Here is a 6,000-nt window from a genome sequence, read left to right as displayed (position 1 = left end):
CAGAGTGAGGCAAGGTGATTGATGAAATATAAAAGGCTAACAATATAAGTCCATAAGGTGATTGTTTGGTGAGTTAAATTCCAAAAATACGTTGATGGGTGAATCTCGGGGTGATCCAAAAGCAACGTGTCGGGTGAGGAAACTAGTGCTCCCCTCTCAATTCTGCCCGCACTCACCAGAGATCAATACCCCTACAGGGGTAACCAGTGTGATGTTATAAGGGGTTCCCTCTGCCAAGCAGGGCCTGGGTGCCGGTATCCTCGTTTGTTCTAATGGATCATCTCTCTCATGTATATAGTATTCAATGTAACTCACCAAACAATCACCTTATGGACTTACGGTATATTGTTAGCCTTTTATATTTCATCAGTCACCTTGCCTCACTCTGTTGACCGCCCCATATTGCAAGATCTCTGTAAATATACTTGGCTGGGCTGCACCAAGTCACTCTATTTCAATTAATAATACTAATTTAATATATTTTTTATATATTTTCTATTTCCATTACCCTTAATAAGTTATATTATTGGACCAACCAACACTGCGTCACGTTACTATATATTTATTTGGACACATCAAATTTTGGTTTATTCACATGTTTTAGTGCTTATTTCACATACCAGTTGATATATTTGCTGATTACCTGTTGATGCACCTTGGCTATTATTGATTAATTACACTTGTTACTTTCCACCAAGCACTTTATATCTATTTTATATGTACAAAATTCCTGTGATTGCGTTATAACTTATACTTACCTATTGCTCACACCACGTATTATCACTTCATTGCACTGATTGCACTTTCCAATTTATCTACTTATTGATATGTATTTATTATATTTACTGTATTTATTGTGGTGTTAGAGACAGTAGTATGATCACTCTGCCTATTACGTTTGTACCCTTATTTATCTATTGAAAGGCAGCGCCATTCACCTCACTATTCCTTTATCCAGAAATTACACTTAGTGCTCTTAATTGAGATAAGTATACACTATAGAGAGTAATGCGTTGTTCATATTTCATGTCTGAGGTTTACGACCACTTTAAGTCAGAAAGTACACTTAGTGTTTAATAGGGAGCCAAAGGCTGAAACTAAAATAACTCTTACACTAACTGGGGCCCTGCTGCACTGGCCAACTTCAAGTATGTGGGCACCCACTGTGCTTGCCAAGGCACAGTCTTGCATGAGTCTCCAGTTCATGCCTTTCTCCCATTTAGAACTACAACCTTGTATGTTGCCATTCCCAGCGCCACCCACAGGCACAGCGTGAGCAATACTTATCCTCCTTCACCACAAGAGTAATTGACAGCAGTTCCTCAGTTAGCATTTCTTTGGTTCTGTGTCCTATGTAGGAATGGCTGCATATAAGGTTATAATTGTTAACATTAGCACGCACAATCTGGAGACTCAGGGAGCACTGTTGGCATCCGCATACCTTAAGTTTGCCACTGTAGCCAGGGCACAGTAAGTAGAGCAAGAGAGGAGAAACTTTTTAAAAAAATAGCAGAAGCATGCAAGCCACACTTTAAGCATCTCATGAAAAAATGGGTTCATTGTCACTACAATAATGTTTGATAAAAATCCATACCTTTAATATGGTTCCTTGGAAGAAACCTTTTACAAAATAAAATTGGAGTCTTAAAAGTGCAATTAAACTGCAATTCAACTGTATCTGAGCAACACAAACCAAAACTGCTTTAATTCTTTTTTATATTCAAAGCAAACTCACTCATCCATCCCTTACTCCGTGTTTTATTTTCTAGAGATATAACTTGGAAAAACAACCCCCTAACATTTATAGGCTTAAAAAAAAAGTTTAAAACAGTTAAATACAGTATACCTTCCTATCTATTTACTATGGCTAGCAGCAATTGGATTAAAAATAGTCAATGTTGATTGAGTTTAGTTCCACTTTAAAGTGATTGTAAAGTCTTGTTTTTTTTTTTTTTTTTTTTTTTTTTTTAATAACAAACATGTTATACTTACCTCCTCTGTGCTGTTGGTTTTGCACTGGGCAGCCCTGATCCTCCTTTTCTCAGGTCCCTTGTTTGTGCTCCTGGCCCCTCCCTCCTGTCAAGTGCCCCCACAGCAAGCAGCTTGCTATGGGGGCACCCGAGCCGAGCTGCAGCTCCAAGTATCCATTCAGACACAGAGCTGCCGCTCGGCCCCGCCCCATCTCTTTCCTGATTGACTAACATATTTGATTGACAGCCGCGGGAGCCAATGGCGCTGCTCCTGTGTCTCTGCTTATCAGGAGAGAGAGTCCCGGGACGGCCGAGGAACTTGTGGACATCGATGGAGAGAGATGAGGCTCAGGTAAGTATTTGGGGGTGCTGGAGAGGCTGCTACACCCAGAAGGCTTTTTATCCTAATGCATAGAATACATTAAAGGAGTTGTATGGTCAGAAAGGTTTTTTTTGTTCTAATGCATTCTATACATTCTATACATTAAGATAAAATGCCTTCTGTGTGTAGCAGCACCCCCTAATACTTTCCTGTGACCCCTCTCTGTCCAGTGATGCCCACGAGTCTCTCGGCCTTCCTGGAACTCTCCCTCCTGATTGGCTGAGATACAGCTGCAGCTCCATTGGCTCCCGCGGCTGTCAATCAAAGTCAGTGAGCCATTTAGGAGAGAGAGGGGACGGGGCCGAATGGCAGCTCTGTGTCTGAATGGACTCACAGAGCTGCAGCTCGGCTCGGGTGCCCCCATAGCAAGCTGCTTGCTATGTGGGGAACTCGATAGAAGGCAGGGGCCAGAAGCAGCGACGAGCAACCCGAGAAGAGGAGGATCCGGGCTGCTCTGTGCAAAACCACTGCACAGAGGAGGTAAGTATAACATGTTTGTTATTTAAAAAAACATAACAAAAAACAAAAACTAAACGTTATAATCACAAAAAAAAAAAAAAAACTTCTGCCTTTACAACTAAAGCTTTAGATTTGTGATGCTGACCCCTCACTCCATTAACTGTTTTACAATATCATGGCTTTCAAAATGCTAAAATGTCAGTTTAATTTAACAAAAATGCCATAATTACCGTATATACTCGAGTATAAGCCGAGTTTTTCAGCACATTTTTTTGTGCTGAAAACGTCCCCCTCGGCTTATACTCGAGTCAAGGGAAAAAAAAAAATTCCCTGTCCGCTCCGACAGGTTTAAGGTTTAAAAATGGCGCCGCCCGTCGCATACGTGTCACCGCGCACGCGCCGCCGCCGCTCGTGTGATTTCGGCTATTCCCGGCACCGCTCGGGAGAGGCCGGGAATAGCCGAAAGTATACGAGCGGCGGCGGCGCGTGCGCAATGAGGTGTCGGCGCCGGGCGGCGCCATTTTTAAAATGAAGGCGCCTCTGGAACAGGTAAGTGAAACAGCTTCACTACCTGCCATTATGCAGGGCTGCGGGCACACTACAAGGGATGCAGTGCTGCGGGCATGGTCCACATGTACCATGCCCACAGCACTGCATCTCCTGTAGTATGCCCACAACCCCGGATCCTCTTTTACCATGCCAGTATCCTGCATTCTCCTGCACCATGCCAGTACCCTGCATTCTCCTGCACCATGCCAGTACCCTGCATTCTCCTGTACCATGCCAGTACCCTGCATTCTCCTGCACCATGCCAGTACCCTGCATTCTCCTGCACCATGCCAGTCACCCTGCATTCTCCTGTACCATGCCCGCCGCCCTGCATTCTCCTGCACCATGCCAGTCACCCTGCATTCTCCTGTACCATGCCCGCCGCCCTGCATTCTCCTGCACCATGCCCGCCGCCCTGCATTCTCCTGCACCATGCCAGTACCCTGCATTCTCCTGCACCATGCCAGCCACCCTGCATTCTCCTGCACCATGCCAGTCACCCTGCATTCTCCTGTACCATGTCCGCCGCCCTGCATTCTCACCCTAGGCTTATACTCGAGTCAATGATTTTTCCCATCTTTTTGTGGTAAAAGTAGGGGTCTCGGCTTATACTCGGGTCGGCTTATACTCGAGTATATACGGTAGGTATGTTATGTTCAGTGGCCTTATAAAAAATGTGTTGTGCAGGATACGTTTTGAAAAATCAGCTACTGTATGCAACAAAGTCACTCTGTAAATGACTTCATAAGTACTGTATGTTGTATTGTATTTCATATTCAGTTTGCTTTTTTTTCCCCAATAGGCAGGTGCTCCTGTCAGCACTATTTGCTTTTTCATGTTGCATTACATTGTAATGTTGGGATGGAAAATCAGCCTGTGCTCACTTTATGTTTGTGTAGCATGTACAGCATGACTCAGCTATGTAATATAATACCATGGAGTATGATGCCACTGTCTCCTAAACAATAATATGTTGTTTGTATTCAAAAATGTAGCAAGCACCGTAGTGGCCAATAATTGTGGGATAGGAGGGGCAAGTAGTGCACTTAAATTCAAATCTTGAAACAATTGTTATCCTCTTAAAAAAAAAAAAAAAAAAACTTGTCTGTCAGTGAAAATCATTTTACCAAATGATACTGTTGCTTTCATATATCAAGAACACGTCTTAATGGATAATGCTGGCCATACATTATATGAAAAATCAGCCAAAATTCAGTCACTTGGACAGTTTGTTCGTTTTTAAGCCAGTTAATGGGCACAAATCGGTAATGGGTTGTGACGTTTTTGAGCCAAAAAAACTAAGGACGAGTTTGGAAATTTTCTGCCGAACGAACGATAAATTGAAAGGTTAATATGTTTCTCGTCCAAACAGTGTTTGTTTTTCAAAAATGAGTTTGAACGATTTTTCGTATAGTGTATGGCCAGCATTAGTTCACCTTTTCAATAAAACACACTAACCAATGGGCTCCAGTGTGTTAAAAAAAAACAAAAAAACACTGTGCAACTTTAAAATATTGTGCTTAGTTTAAAGTGTTTAGAAAGGATTTTTTTTTTTTTTTTTACAAATAACAAACATCCCTATATGGAATTGCACAGACCGGTCCCCAAACCTCCTTTTCTGCTGGTGCTCCTGGCCCGTCCTCTCTGTCTAGTGCCCCCATGGGAAGCAGCTTCCCATGGGGGCACATGTGCATGCTCGCTCCCGAGCCCTGCTGCTGTGTCCATTGACACAGCCCACTGCCCGTTCCCTTGTCACTGGCTTTGATTGACAGCACCTGGAACCCCAGTAAAGCCAGTGAGACCTGTAAGTGAGGAGAGAGAACTGCAAACGTGCACAGCACTGGATCGAATGAGGGCTCGGATATGTAGAAGGAGGGGTGAGGGGCCAAAACCGATGCCTAAACATTTTTTTCCTTAATGCAAGGAATGCATTAAGGTAAAAAATGTTTAGGCTTTAGAACCTTTTTTAAGACGTCCTGCACACTTGAACTCAAAAACACTGCTTTTTTCAGGCATTTTGAGCTTATTTTCTCTGCCTCTACACCCCACTCCATGTTAACTTATGTGGCCATGCACACTTTAGGCATTTACTGGAATTTACAAGCAGGGGAGTCTAGAGGCAGAAACAAAAAATCACTTGTGTGTTCAGGAGAGGAGCTTTTGAGCATTAAATAATGAGCCTAAACTTGTGTAAACGTGTCTAAACAAGCGTTAACGTTAGGCGCTTTGAGTGCTTGAAGATTTTTTCATTTCAATGGCCAGACTAAACCAGTGGTGACTAATTACCACCAAAAGAAAGCTCTATCTGTCCCAAAAAAAAAAAATGATTAAAAGTTCATATAGTGTTGCATGTCCAAGCAATTGTCATTCATCGTGTCACCATGCTGAAAGTTGAAAATTGGCTTGTACAGGAAGGGGGTGAAAGTAACCGGTATTGAAGTAGTTAATATTCTGGCCAACTGAATGAATAAACACCTAAGCGCTTAAAAAAAATGCAGCTTAGGAGCTTTTTTTAGCTGCTTTTTCTCCTGCCAGGAGAAAAGAGTTTAGAAGAGCCCCAGTGTGCATGAGGTCTTAATGCTTTCCCAGTAGATTATGAGTTGCATCCCCAAAGCCTGCATCAAAAATGCCCTCTGGGCC

This window comes from Pelophylax lessonae, assembly GCF_965119305.1.
Source record: "Pelophylax lessonae genome assembly, chromosome: 9".
NCBI classification, from domain to species: Eukaryota; Metazoa; Chordata; class Amphibia; order Anura; family Ranidae; genus Pelophylax; species Pelophylax lessonae.
This window is presented reverse-complemented; position numbering follows the sequence as displayed.